The sequence below is a fragment of the Arachis hypogaea genome, chromosome 12, assembly GCF_003086295.3.
Source record: "Arachis hypogaea cultivar Tifrunner chromosome 12, arahy.Tifrunner.gnm2.J5K5, whole genome shotgun sequence".
Lineage (NCBI taxonomy): Eukaryota > Viridiplantae > Streptophyta > Magnoliopsida > Fabales > Fabaceae > Arachis > Arachis hypogaea.
Window position 1 is genome coordinate 42,722,407 of NC_092047.1, and position 12,860 is coordinate 42,735,266.

The following is a 12,860-nucleotide window of genomic DNA, read 5'->3' on the forward strand; positions in this document are numbered from 1 at the left end:
CATCCTAAGGATTGAATTCAATTCTTTGAACCACATGACCAAACACTAAGTTTGGTATTCACCAATGTCACATATATGCTTACAAAGAGTCACGTTGGTTGTTGATTCATGAGGAACGCTTAGCTTTCGTCAATTTTCAAAAATTCAAAAGTTAGTTAATGTATTTCATTTTTTTTTGCCACCATCAATTTGGTTTAATCTTTGTCTTGTTTTCTTGAATAGGAGGATGAGATTGATGAAGAAAGACAAGTCAAGCAAGGGGGTTCGGCTACACTAGTCACAAGTCCTTGAAAGGTGCTCCTTGGAAGGCACAACCTTGCACACATTGGGTAGCTAGGTGTGTCATAAGAACACCTTGAAGACCGAGCCTACTTACCTAATAAAGAAGTAATCCTTGTCTTCATTCAATCTTGTATGCACACCCTCCATTTCCACCATGCCCAATTGAATCCCCACCATCCATTTCTCCACCACCTTCACTATAAATAAGCCTTCATTTGGTCCGAGCTTCACACTCAAAGTTATATTTTCTTGCACTCATAATTCACTTCTTACATTCCTTCTACTCCAAGTCACACCCGTATGCTCATACTTGTTCAAATCACTCTTGTTCCCACTTAACTAATCACTTACCTTCATTCTCAAGCCACACTCTCACTCTACCTTGCGTAAGCCATACTAGCCACTCTTTCCCATCCTTTTTTACCATCTATTCAGTCTATTCTAAGCAATCAATGGCAGCCTCATCTAGATCTAAAAGGAGAAAGGGAAAAGAGCCCGTTGAAGAAACTCCCTTTGATAAATGGAGGTTCAAGTCGGTATTCCATGATATACAACTTGAATGGATGAGACCTAAAGGAATATTACCAGAGATACCATTCCAACTGCCTGAGGATGAATACCAAGAAATCAAGAAAAAGATTGAAAGAAGAAGATGGGAGCCCCTCTGATGAGCGGATAATTTATACGCTTTTTGGCACTGTTTTTACATAGTTTTTAGTATGTTTTAATTACTTTTTACTATACTTTTATTAGTTTTTATTCAAAATCACATTTCTGGACTTTACTATAAGTTTGTGTGTTTTTCTGTGATTTCAGGTATTTTCTGGCTGAAATTGAGGGACCTGAGCAAAAATCTGATTCAGAGGCTGAAAAAAGACTGCAGATGCTGTTGGATTTTGACCTTCCTGTACTCGAAATAGATTTTCTAGACATACAGAAACCCAACTAGTGCGCTCTCAATTGCATTGGAAAGTAGACATCCAGGGCTTTCCAGAAATATATAATAGTCCATACTTTTTTCGAGTTTTGATGACGCAAACTGGCGTTCAAACGCCAACTTCCTGCCCTATTCTGGAGTTAAACGCCAGAAACAGGTTGGAAATTAGAGTTAAACACCAGAAACAGGTTACAACCTGGCGTTTAACTCCAAAAAGAGTCTCTACACATGAAAGCTCAATGCTCAGCCCAAGCACACACCAAGTGGGCCCGGAAGTGGATTTTCTGCATCATCTACTTATTTCTGTAACCCTAGCTACTAGTTTAGTATAAAAACTACTTTTAGTGATTTATTTCACAATCTTTTGATCATTTTTGAGACTATCTTTGTATCACTTTTGATTATTGATCACGTTTAGGGGGTTGGCCATTCGGCCATGCTGGACCTTCTTCACTTATGTATTCTTCAACGGTGGAGTTTCTAAACCCCACAGATTAAGGTGTGGAGCTCTGCTGTTCCTTATGAATTAATGCAAAGTACTATTATTTTTCTATTCAATTCAAGCTTATTCCTATTCTAAGATATTCGCTTGCACTTTAACATGATGAATATGATGATACGTGACACTCATCACTATTCTCAACCTATGAACGCGTGCCTGACAACCACTTCCGTTCTACCATAGATCGAGCGTGTATCTCTTAGCCTCCATTCTGAAAGATCGGAGTCTTTGTGGTTGATGAGCGGATACTTTTTACGCTTTTTGGCATTGCTTTTACTTAGTTTTTAGTATGATTTAGTTGGTTTTTAGTATATTTTTATTAGTTTTTAATTAAAAATCATATTTCTAGACTTTACTATGAGTTTGTGTATTTTTCTGTGATTTCAGGTATTTTCTGGCTGAAATTGAGGGAGCTGAGCAAAAATCTGATTCAGGTTGAAAAAGGACTGCTGATGCTATTGGATTCTGACCTCCCTGCACTCAAAGTGGATTTTTAGGAGCTACAGAACTTTAAATGTCGCTCTCTCAATTGCGTTGGAAAGTAGACATCTAGGGCTTTCCAGCAATATATAATAGTCTATACTTTTCTCAAGGATAGATAGCGTAAACTGGCGTTCAACGCCAGTTCCATGTTGCAGTCTGGCGTCCAGCCAGAAACAAGTTACAAGTTGGAGTTCAATGCCAGAAACAGGTTACAACCTGGCGTTGAACGCCCAAAACAGCTTAGGCATGTGAGAAGCTTAAGTCTCAGCCCCAGCACACACCAAGTGGGTCCCAGAAGTGGATTTCTGCGCTATCTATCATAGTTTACTCATTTTCTGTAAACCTAGGTTACTAGTTTAGTATTTAAACAACTTTTAGAGATTTATTTTGTACCTCATGATATTTTTAGATCTGAACTTTGTACTCTTTAACGGCATGAGTCTCTAAACTCCATTGTTGGGGTGAGGAGCTCTGCAGCGTCTTGATGAATTAATGCAATTATCTCTGTTTTCTATTTAAACACGCTTGTTCCTATCTAAGATGTTCATTCGCGCTTCACTATGAAGAAGGTGATGATCTGTGACACTCATCACCTTCCTCAATCCATGAACATGTGCCTGACAACCACCTTCATTCTACATCAGATTGAATGAGTATCTCTTAGATTTCTTAATCAGAATCTTCGTGGTATAAGCTAGAATTGATGGCGGCATTCATGAGAATCCGGAAAGTCTAAACCTTGTCTGTGGTATTCCGAGTAGGATTCAAGGATTGAATGGCTGTGACGAGCTTCAAACTCACGATTGTTGGGCGTAGTGACAGACGCAAAAGAATCAAGGGATTCTATTCCGACATGATCGAGAACCAACAGATGATTAGCCGTGCTGTGTCAGAGCATTTGGACCATTTTCATTGAGAGGACGGGAAGTAGCCATTGACAACGGTGACACCTTACATACAGCTTGTCATGGAAGGAGTCTTGCGTGTGTAAAGAGTAGTACAAGAGAAAAACTGAAATAAAGAAGACAAAGCATCTCCAAAACCCCAACATATTCTCCGTCATTGCACAATAAGTATTTACATTTATGCCCTTTGACTCTTTACAATTGAAGTTGAAAAACACTGTTGTTGGCATCCTGACTAAGAATAATAAGATAACCATAGCTTGCTTCAAACCAACAATCTCTGTGGCATTCGACCCTTACTCACGTAAGGTATTACTTGGACGACCCAGTGCACTTGCTGGTTAGTGGTACTAGTTGTGAAAAGTGTGATTCACAATTCGTGCACCAAGTTTTTGGCGCCATTGCCGGGGATTGTTTGAATTTGAACAACTGACGGTGAATCTTGTTGCTTAGATTAGGAAAAATTTTTCTTTTTGGTTTAGAGTCTTCTAATATTGTTTTTGGTTAAAATTTTAGAATCCTTATTTTTTTCTTTCAAAAAAAAAATTTTCGAAAATTATATTTTTATAATTGAATTTTTTTTTCCTGTTTGATCTTTAGTTTTTCTTGTTTTGTGATTTTTCTTGTTTTTCTTGTGCCTTTTCAAAACATTAGTTTTCAAAAAAATAATTTTTTCATTCTTAGTTATTTAAAAATACTTCTTCAAAACAAGTGTTACATTTATAACTCAGTTGGCTAGAGCGTTAGTCTGTGTTCTTGGCAATTGGGTCAGAATCTTTTATATTCTTTTCAAAATCTTCTTTTTCAAAAATAATTTTTCTATCAAATCTTGTGCCAAACTTTAAGTTTGGTGTTTTCTTGTTGATTTTTCTTTGTTTTTCGAAAATTTTATTTTGGTTTTCTAAAAGTTTTAAGTTTGGTGTTCTTTCTTCATGTTCTTGTGTTCTTGTGAGTCTTCAAAGTGTTCTTGAGTTTTCCTTGTGTCTTGATCTTAAAATTTTTAAGTTTGGTGTTCCTTGGTGTTTTCCCTCCAAAATTTTTGAAAACAAGGAACATTAGATCTAAAAATTTTAAATCTTGTGCTATCTTATTGTTTTTCTCTTTCCTCTTTAAATTCAAAAAATCTTTTCTCTCTATTTTAAAACAAATTTTCGAAATTTATTTTTAAAATTCAGATTTTTTTATTTTTATTTATTTATTTCAAAATTTAAAACTTTTAAAAAAATCATATCTTTTTCAAAACTTCCTAACCACTTTCTCTCTCCTCATTTTTTCGAAAATCTTCACCCATTTTTATTTATTTTATTTTAATTTATTTTATTTTCGAAATAAATAAATAATTAAATAAATAAAAATATTTCTTCTCTATTTCACATCATCTCCCTTTATCCATCATGGATCTAAGTGGAAATGAACAGTCCAGAAGGCTCATATGCTAACCCCTCTACTGCTTCATATGGGAGTAGTATCAGTATACCCTCCATTGGAGTCAGTAGCTTTGAGTTGAATCCTCAGCTCATTATCATGGTGCAGCAAAGTTGCCAGTATTCTGGTCTTCTACAGGAAGAACCTACAGAGTTTCTGGCACATTTTTTACAAATTGCTGACACAGTACATAATAAGGAAGTAGATCAGGATGTCTACAGATTATTACTGTTTCCATTTGCTGTAAAAGACTAAGCCAAGAGGTGGTTAAATAACCAACCTAAGGCTAGCATAAAGACATGGAAATAGCTGACAGAGAAATTCCTGAATCAATACTTTCCTCCAAAACGGATGACACAGCTAAGGCTGGACATCCAAGGCTTTAAACAAGGAGATAATGAACCTCTTTATGATGCCTGGGAGAGATACAGAGAGATGCTAAGAAAATGCCCCTCTGAGATGTTTTCAGAGTGGGTTCAGCTAGACATCTTCTATTATGGGCTTACAGAAAGAGCTCAGATGTCTCTAGACTACTCAACTGGTGGATCTATCCACATGAGGAAGACAATTGAAGAAGCTCAAAAGCTCATTGATACAGTTACCAGAAATCAGCATCTGTACTTAAGCAGCGAACCTTCCATGAAAGAAGAGGCTAAAACAGTGACTACTGAACTCAGTCCTGCTGAACAAGCTACTGAATTCAATCAGCAATTGGATTTTCTAACAAAACAGTTAGCCGAATTCAAGGAGAGACTACAAGAGACAAGGATGGCTAATATAAATATGGAAGAACAATTAAAGCAAACAAAGCAGCAGCTGTCAAAACAAATAACAGAAGAATGCCAAGCAGTTTAATTAAGAAGTGGAAAAACATTAAATACCCCACCTCAAGGCAGTAGGAAGCCAAGAAATGAGCAAACTACCCAAATTCCATCTGAGGACAGTAAGAGCCCAGAGAAAAAATAATTCTGGCGCTAAAACGCCAGAAATTGGGTGGAAGGCTGGTACTGAACGCCCAAACCATGCTCAGGACTGGCGTTCAACGCCAGAAACAAGCAAGGAACTGGCGTTGAACGCCCAAAGGAAGCACAGTTCTGGTGTTCAGATGCCAAGAACAGATGAGGAGTTGCCGTCTAATGCCACTCCAGCTTCCAACCCTGGCTTTCAAATGCCAGTGAGGGATCAGACACCTGCAAGTGCTGATAATAAATCCCTCAAGAAGGCTTCTCAACCTACCTCTGTAGGAAATAAACATGCAGCAACTAAGGTTGAGGAATACAAAGCCAAGATGCCTTATCCTCAAAAACTCCACAAAGAGGAGCAGGATAAGCAATTTGCCCGCTTTGCAGACTATCTCAGGACTCTTGAAATAAAGATTCCGTTTGTAGAGGCACTTGAGCAAATACCCTCTTATGCCAAGTTCACGAAAGATATCTTGAGTCATAAGAAGGATTGGAGAGAAACTGAAAGGGTTCTCCTCACTGAAGAATGCAGTGTAGTCATTCTGAAAAGCTTCCCAGAAAAGCTTAAAGATCCCGGGAGCTTTATGATACCATGCATATTAGAAGGTAACTGTACCAAGACAGCTCTATGTGATCTTGAGGCAAGCATCAACCTAATCCCTGCATCCACTATCAGAAAGCTTGGCTTGACTGAAGAGGTCAAACCAACCAGGATCTGTCTTCAACTTGCTGATGGCTCCATTAAATACCCATCGAGCATAATTGAGGACATGATTGTCAAGGTTGGGCCATTTGCCTTCCCTACTGACTTTATAGAGCTGGAAATGGAGGAGCACAAGAGTGCAACTCTCATTCTATGAAGACCATTCCTAGCAACTGGATGAACCCTCATTGACGTCCAAAAAGGGGAGATAACTCTGAGAGTCAATGAGGATAAGTTTAAGTTGAATGTTGTCAAAGCTATGCAACATCCAGACACATCAGACGACTGCCTGGGCATTGATATTATTGACTCCCTGGTGGAAGAGGTCCATATGACTGAGAGTCTCGAATCAGAGCTAGAGGACATCTTTAAAGATGTTCAGCCTGATCTGGAGGAACCAGAGGAAATAAAAGAACCTCTGAAAACTCCTCAGGAAGAGGAGAAACCTCCTAAACCCGAGCTTAAACCACTACCACCATCCCTAAAATATGCATTTCTGGGAGAATGTGACACTTTTCCTGTAATCATAAGCTCTGCTTTAGGGCAACAGGAAGAGAAAGCACTAATTCAGGTGCTAAGGACACACAAGACAGCTCTTGGGTGGTCCATAAGTGATCTTAAGGGCATTAGCCCAGCCAAATGCATGCACAAGATCCTATTGGAGGATGATGCTAAGCCAGTGGTTCAACGACAGAGGCGGCTAAATCCCGCCATGAAGGAGGTGGTGCAGAAAGAGGTCACTAAGTTACTAAAGGCTGGGATTATCTATCCTATTTCTGATAGCCCCTGGGTGAGCCCTGTCCATGTTGTCTCTAAGAAGGGAGGAATGACAGTGGTTCATAATGAAAAGAATGAACTGGTTCCTACAAGAACAGTTATAGGGTGGCGTATGTGTATTGACTACAGAAGGCTCAATACAGCCACCAGGAAGGATCATTTTCCTTTACCATTCATGGACCAGATGCTAGAGAGACTAGCAGGTCATGAATATTACTGCTTTTTAGATGGCTATTCCGGTTACAACCAAATTGCAGTAGATCCTCAGGACCAAGAGAAAACAGCATTCACATGTCCTTCTGGAGTGTTTGCCTACAGAAGGATGCCTTTTGGTCTGTGCAATGCACCTGCAACCTTTCAGAGGTGCATGCTCTCTATCTTCTCTGATATGGTAGAGAAGTTTCTGGAAGTCTTCATGGATGACTTTTCAGTATTTGGAGATTCATTCAGCTCCTGCCTTAACCATTTAGCACTTGTTCTGAAAAGATGCCAAGAGACCAACCTAGTTTTAAACTGGAAAAAATATCACTTTATGGTGACTAAAGGGATTGTCCTTGGGCATAAAATTTCAAACAAGGGAATAGAGGTGGATCAAGCTAAAGTTGAAGTAATTGAAAAATTACCACCACCTGCCAATGTTAAGGCAATCAGAAGCTTTCTGGGGCATGCAGGATTCTATAGGAGGTTTATAAAGGATTTTTCAAAAATTGCAAAACCTCTGAGCAATCTGCTAGCTGCTGACACGCCATTTGTGTTTGACACAAAGTGTCTGCAGGCGTTTGAGACCCTGAAAGCTAAGCTGGTCACAGCACCAGTTATTTCTGCACCAGACTGGACATTACCATTCGAACTAATGTGTGATGCCAGTGACCATACCATTGGTGCAGTATTGGGACAGAGGCATAACAAGCTTCTGCATGTCATTTATTATGCTAGCAGTGTTTTAAATGATGCCCAGAAAAATTACACAACCACAGAAAAAGAATTACTTGCAGTGGTTTATGCCATTGACAAGTTTAGATCCTACTTAGTAGGATCAAAAGTGATTGTGTACACTGACCATGCTGCTCTTAAATATCTACTCACAAAGCAGGATTCAAAGCCCAAGCTCATAAGATGGGTGTTGCTTCTGCAAGAGTTTGATATAGAAATAAGAGACAGAAAAGGGATAGAGAATCAAGTAGCTAATCACCTGTCCCGGATAGAACCAGTAGCAGGAGCATCCCTCCCTCCTACTGAGATCTCTGAAACCTTTCCGGATGAGCAATTGTTTGCTATTCAGGAAGCTCTGTGGTTTGAAGACATTGCAAACTATAAGACACAAGGTTCTCCTTCTGTAACCATGGAGAGGAAGCATGAAAAGCTTCTCTCACTGCAGAGTCAACCAAAGCCCCACAGTCAAACTCTAAGTTTGGTGTTGGAAGGCCACAACCAAACTCTAAGTTTGGTTTTGGAAGGTCCCAACCTTGCTCTGATTATCTGTGAGGCTCCATGAGAGCTCACTGTCAAGCTATTGACATTAAAGAAGCGCTTGTTGGGAGGCAACCCAATGTTATTTAATTATATCTATTTATTTTCCATTGCTATTTTATGTTTTCTTTAGGTTGATGATCATGAGAAGTCACAAAAACAAATGGAAAATCAAAAACAAAATGAAAAATAGCATGAAAAATAGCACACCCCGGAGGAAGATCATTCTGGCGTTTAAACGCCAGAAATAAGCATCTGTCTGGCGTTTAACGCCAGAAACAAGCACTAAGCTGGTGTTTAACGCCAGAAACAAGCATCAGTCTGGCGTTAAACGCCAGAAACAGGCTACATTTGGGTGTTTAACGCCAGAAACAGGCAGCAGTCTGGCGTTAAACGCCAGGATTGCACAGTAAGGGCATTTTGTACACCTAATTGGAGCAGGGATGCTAAATCCTTGACCCCACTGGATCTGTGGACCCCACAGGATCCCCACCTACCTCACCATTCAAATTCAAACCATTTCCCTCCCAAACCCACCCATTCACACACTTCCATCTCCTCCATCTTCTCCACTTCTTTCTTCTTTTGCTCGAGGACGAGCAAACCTTTTAAGTTTGGTGTGGTAAAAGCATTGCTTTTGTTTTTTCATAATTCAGTGGTAGAGCAGTTGATTGCAGATCAAAGAGCTATGAGGAAAGAGCAACAAAGGCAAGGAAGAGACATAGAGGAGCTCAAGAGCCCCATTGGTTCTTCAAGAAGAGGAAGACGCCACCCTCATTAAGGTGGACCCATTCCTTAATCTCCTTGTTCTTATTTTCCTATTTTTCGTTTACTATGCTTCATGTTTAATTATGTTTGTGTCTTTACTATATGATCACTAGTATCTAAGTATCTATGTCTTAAAGATATGAATGTCCTATGAATCCATCACCTTTCTTAAATGAAAATTGTTTTCTGAAAAAGAAAAAGAAGTACATGAATTTTGAATTTTAAAATAGTTTAATTATTTTGATGTGGTGACAATACTTTTTGTTTTCTAAATAAATGCTTGAACAGTGCATATGTCTTTTGAATTTGTTGTTTATGAATGTTAAAATTGTTGGCTCTTGAAAGAATGATGAAAAAGGAGAAATGTTATTTGATAATCTGAAAAATCATAAAAATGATTCTTGAAACAAGAAAAAGCAGTGAAGAACAAAGCTTGCAAAAAAAAATACGAAAAAAACCAAAAAAAAAAACAAAAAACAAAAAAAAAGAGCAAGAAAAACCAAAAGGCAAGAGCAAAAAGCCAATAGCCCTTAAAACCAAAAGGCAAGGGTAATAAAAAGGACCCAAGGCTTTGAGCATCAGTGGATAGGAGGGCCTAAAGGAATAAAATCCTGGCTTTAGCGGCTAAACCAAGCTGTCCCTAACCATGTGCTTGTGGCGTGAAGGTGTCAAGTGAAAACTTGAGACTGAGCGGTTAAAGTCGAGGTCCAAAGCAAAAAAAAAAAAAAGAGTGTGCTTAAGAAACCTGGACACCTCTAATTGGGGACTCTAGCAAAGCTGAGTCACAATCTGAAAAGGTTCACCTAGTTATGTGTCTGTGGCATTTATGTATCCGGTGGTAATACTGGAAAACAAAGTGCTTAGGGCCACGGCCAAGACTCATAAAGTAGCTGTGTTCAAGAATCAACATACTGAACTAGGAGAATCAATAACACTATCTAAATTCTGAGTTCCTATAGATGCCAATCATTCTGAACTTCAAAGGATAAAGTGAGATGCTAAAACTGTTCAGAAGCAAAAAGCTAATAGTCCCGCTCATCTAATTAACACTGATCTTCATAGATGTTTTTGAAATTCATTGTATATTCTTTTCTTTTTGTCCTACTTTGTTTTTAGTTGCTTGGGGACAAGCAACAATTTAAGTTTGGTGTTGTGATGAGCGGATAATTTATACGCTTTTTGGCATTGTTTTTACTTAGTTTTTAGTATGATTTAGTTGGTTTTTGGTATATTTTTATTAGTTTTTAATTAAAAATCATATTTCTGGACTTTACTATGAGTTTGTATGTTTTTCTGTGATTTCAGGTATTTTCTTGCTGAAATTGAGGGAGCTGAGCAAAAATCTGATTCAGGTTGAAAAAGGACTGCTGATGCTGTTGGATTCTGACCTCCCTGCACTCAAAGTGGATTTTCTGGAGCTACAGAAATCTAAATGGCGCGCTCTTAATTGCGTTGGAAAGTAGACATCTAGGGCTTTCCAGCAATATATAATAGTCCATACTTTGCTTAAGGATAGATGACGTAAACTGGTGTTCAATGCCAGTTCCATGTTGCAGTCTGGCGTCCAGCGCCAGAAACAAGTTACAAGTTGGAGTTCAACGCCAGAAACAGGTTACAACCTGGCGTTGAATGCCCAAAACAGCCCAGGCACGTGAGAAGCTTACGTCTCAGCCCCAGCACACACCAAGTGGGCCCCAGAAGTGGATTTATGCGCTATCTATCATAATTTACTCATTTTCTGTAAACCTAGGTTACTAGTTTAGTATTTAAACAACTTTTAGAGATTTATTTTGTACCTCATGACATTTTTAGATCTGAACTTTGTACTCTTTGACGGCATGAGTCTCTAAACTCCATTGTTGGGGGTGAGGAGCTCTGCAGCGTCTTGATGAATTAATGCAATTATCTCTGTTTTCCATTCAAACACGCTTGTTCCTATCTAAGATGTTCATTCGCGCTTCACTATGAAGAAGGTGATGATCTGTGACACTCATCACCTTCCTCAATCTATGAACATGTGCCTGACAACCACCTTCATTCTACATCAGATTGAATGAGTATCTCTTAGATTTCTTAATCAGAATCTTCGTGGTATAAGCTAGAATTGATGGCAGCATTCATGAGAATCCGGAAAGTCTAAACCTTGTCTGTGGTATTCTGAGTAGGATTCAAGGATTGAATGGCTGTGACGAGCTTCAAACTCACAATTGTTGGGCGTAGTGACAGATGCAAAAGAATCAAGGGATTCTATTCCGACATGATCGAGAATCAACAGATGATTAGCCGTGCTGTGACAGAGCATTTGGACCATTTTCACTGAGAGGACGGGAAGTAGCCATTGACAACGGTGACACCTTACATACAGCTTGCCATGGACGGAGCCTTGCGTGTGTGAAGAGGAGTACAAGAGAAAAACTGAAATAAAGAAGAAAAGCATCTCCAAAACCCCAACATATTCTCCATCATTGCACAATAAGTATTTACATTTATGCCCTTTGACTCTTTACAATTGAAGTTGAAAAACACTGTTGTTGGCATCCTGACTAAGAATAATAAGATAACCATAGCTTGCTTCAAACCAATAATCTCTGTGGGATTCGACCCTTACTCACGTAAGGTATTACTTGGACGACCCAGTGCACTTGCTGGTTAGCGGTACTAGTTGTGAAAAGTGTGATTCACAATTCGTGCACCAGTGGTATAAGCTAGAATTATTGGCGGCCATTCCTGAGATCCGGAAAGTCTAAACCTTGTCTATGGTATTGGTGCATGAAATTGTGATCATCAATGGCGCCAACAACTTCGTACGCACAATTGTAATCTCAACTCTTTGTCACAACTCCGCACAACTAACCAGCAAGTGCACTGGGTCATCCAAGTAATAAACCTTACGTGAGTAAGGGTCGATCCCACGGAGACTATCGGCTTGAAGCAAGCTATGGTCATCTTGTAAATCTCAGTCAGGCAGATTCAAATGGTTATGGAGGATTGATAATTAAAAGATGAATAAAACATAAAATAAAGATAGAGATACTTATGTAATTCATTGGTGAGAATTTCAGATAAGCGTATGAAGATGCTTTGTTCCTCCTAAACTTCTACTTTCCTATTGCCTTCATCCAATCATTCATACTCCTTTCCATGGCAAGCTGTATTTGGGCATCACCGTTGTCAATGGCTACTTCCCGTCCTCTAAGTGAAAATGGTCCAACTGCACTGTCACCGCACGGCTAATCATCTGTCGGTTCTCGATCATGTTGGAATAGGATCCATTGATCCTTTTGCGTCTGTCACACGCCCAACACTCGCGAGTTTGAAGCTCGTCACAGTCATCCCTTCCCAGATCCTACTCGGAATACCACAGACAAGGTTTAGACTTTCCAGACCTCAGGAATGGCCGCCAATAATTCTAGCCTATACCACGAAGGTTCCAATCTTAAATTAGAAACCTAAGAGATACACATTCAAGCTATTGCAAGTAGAACAGAGGTGGTTGTCAAGCACGTGTTCATAGGTGAGAATGATGATGAGTGTCACGGATCATCACATTCATCAGGTTGAAGAACGAGTGTATATCTTAGAGAAGAAGTAGGCGTGAATTGAATAGAAAAACAATAGTACTTTGCATTAATTCATGAGAAACAGC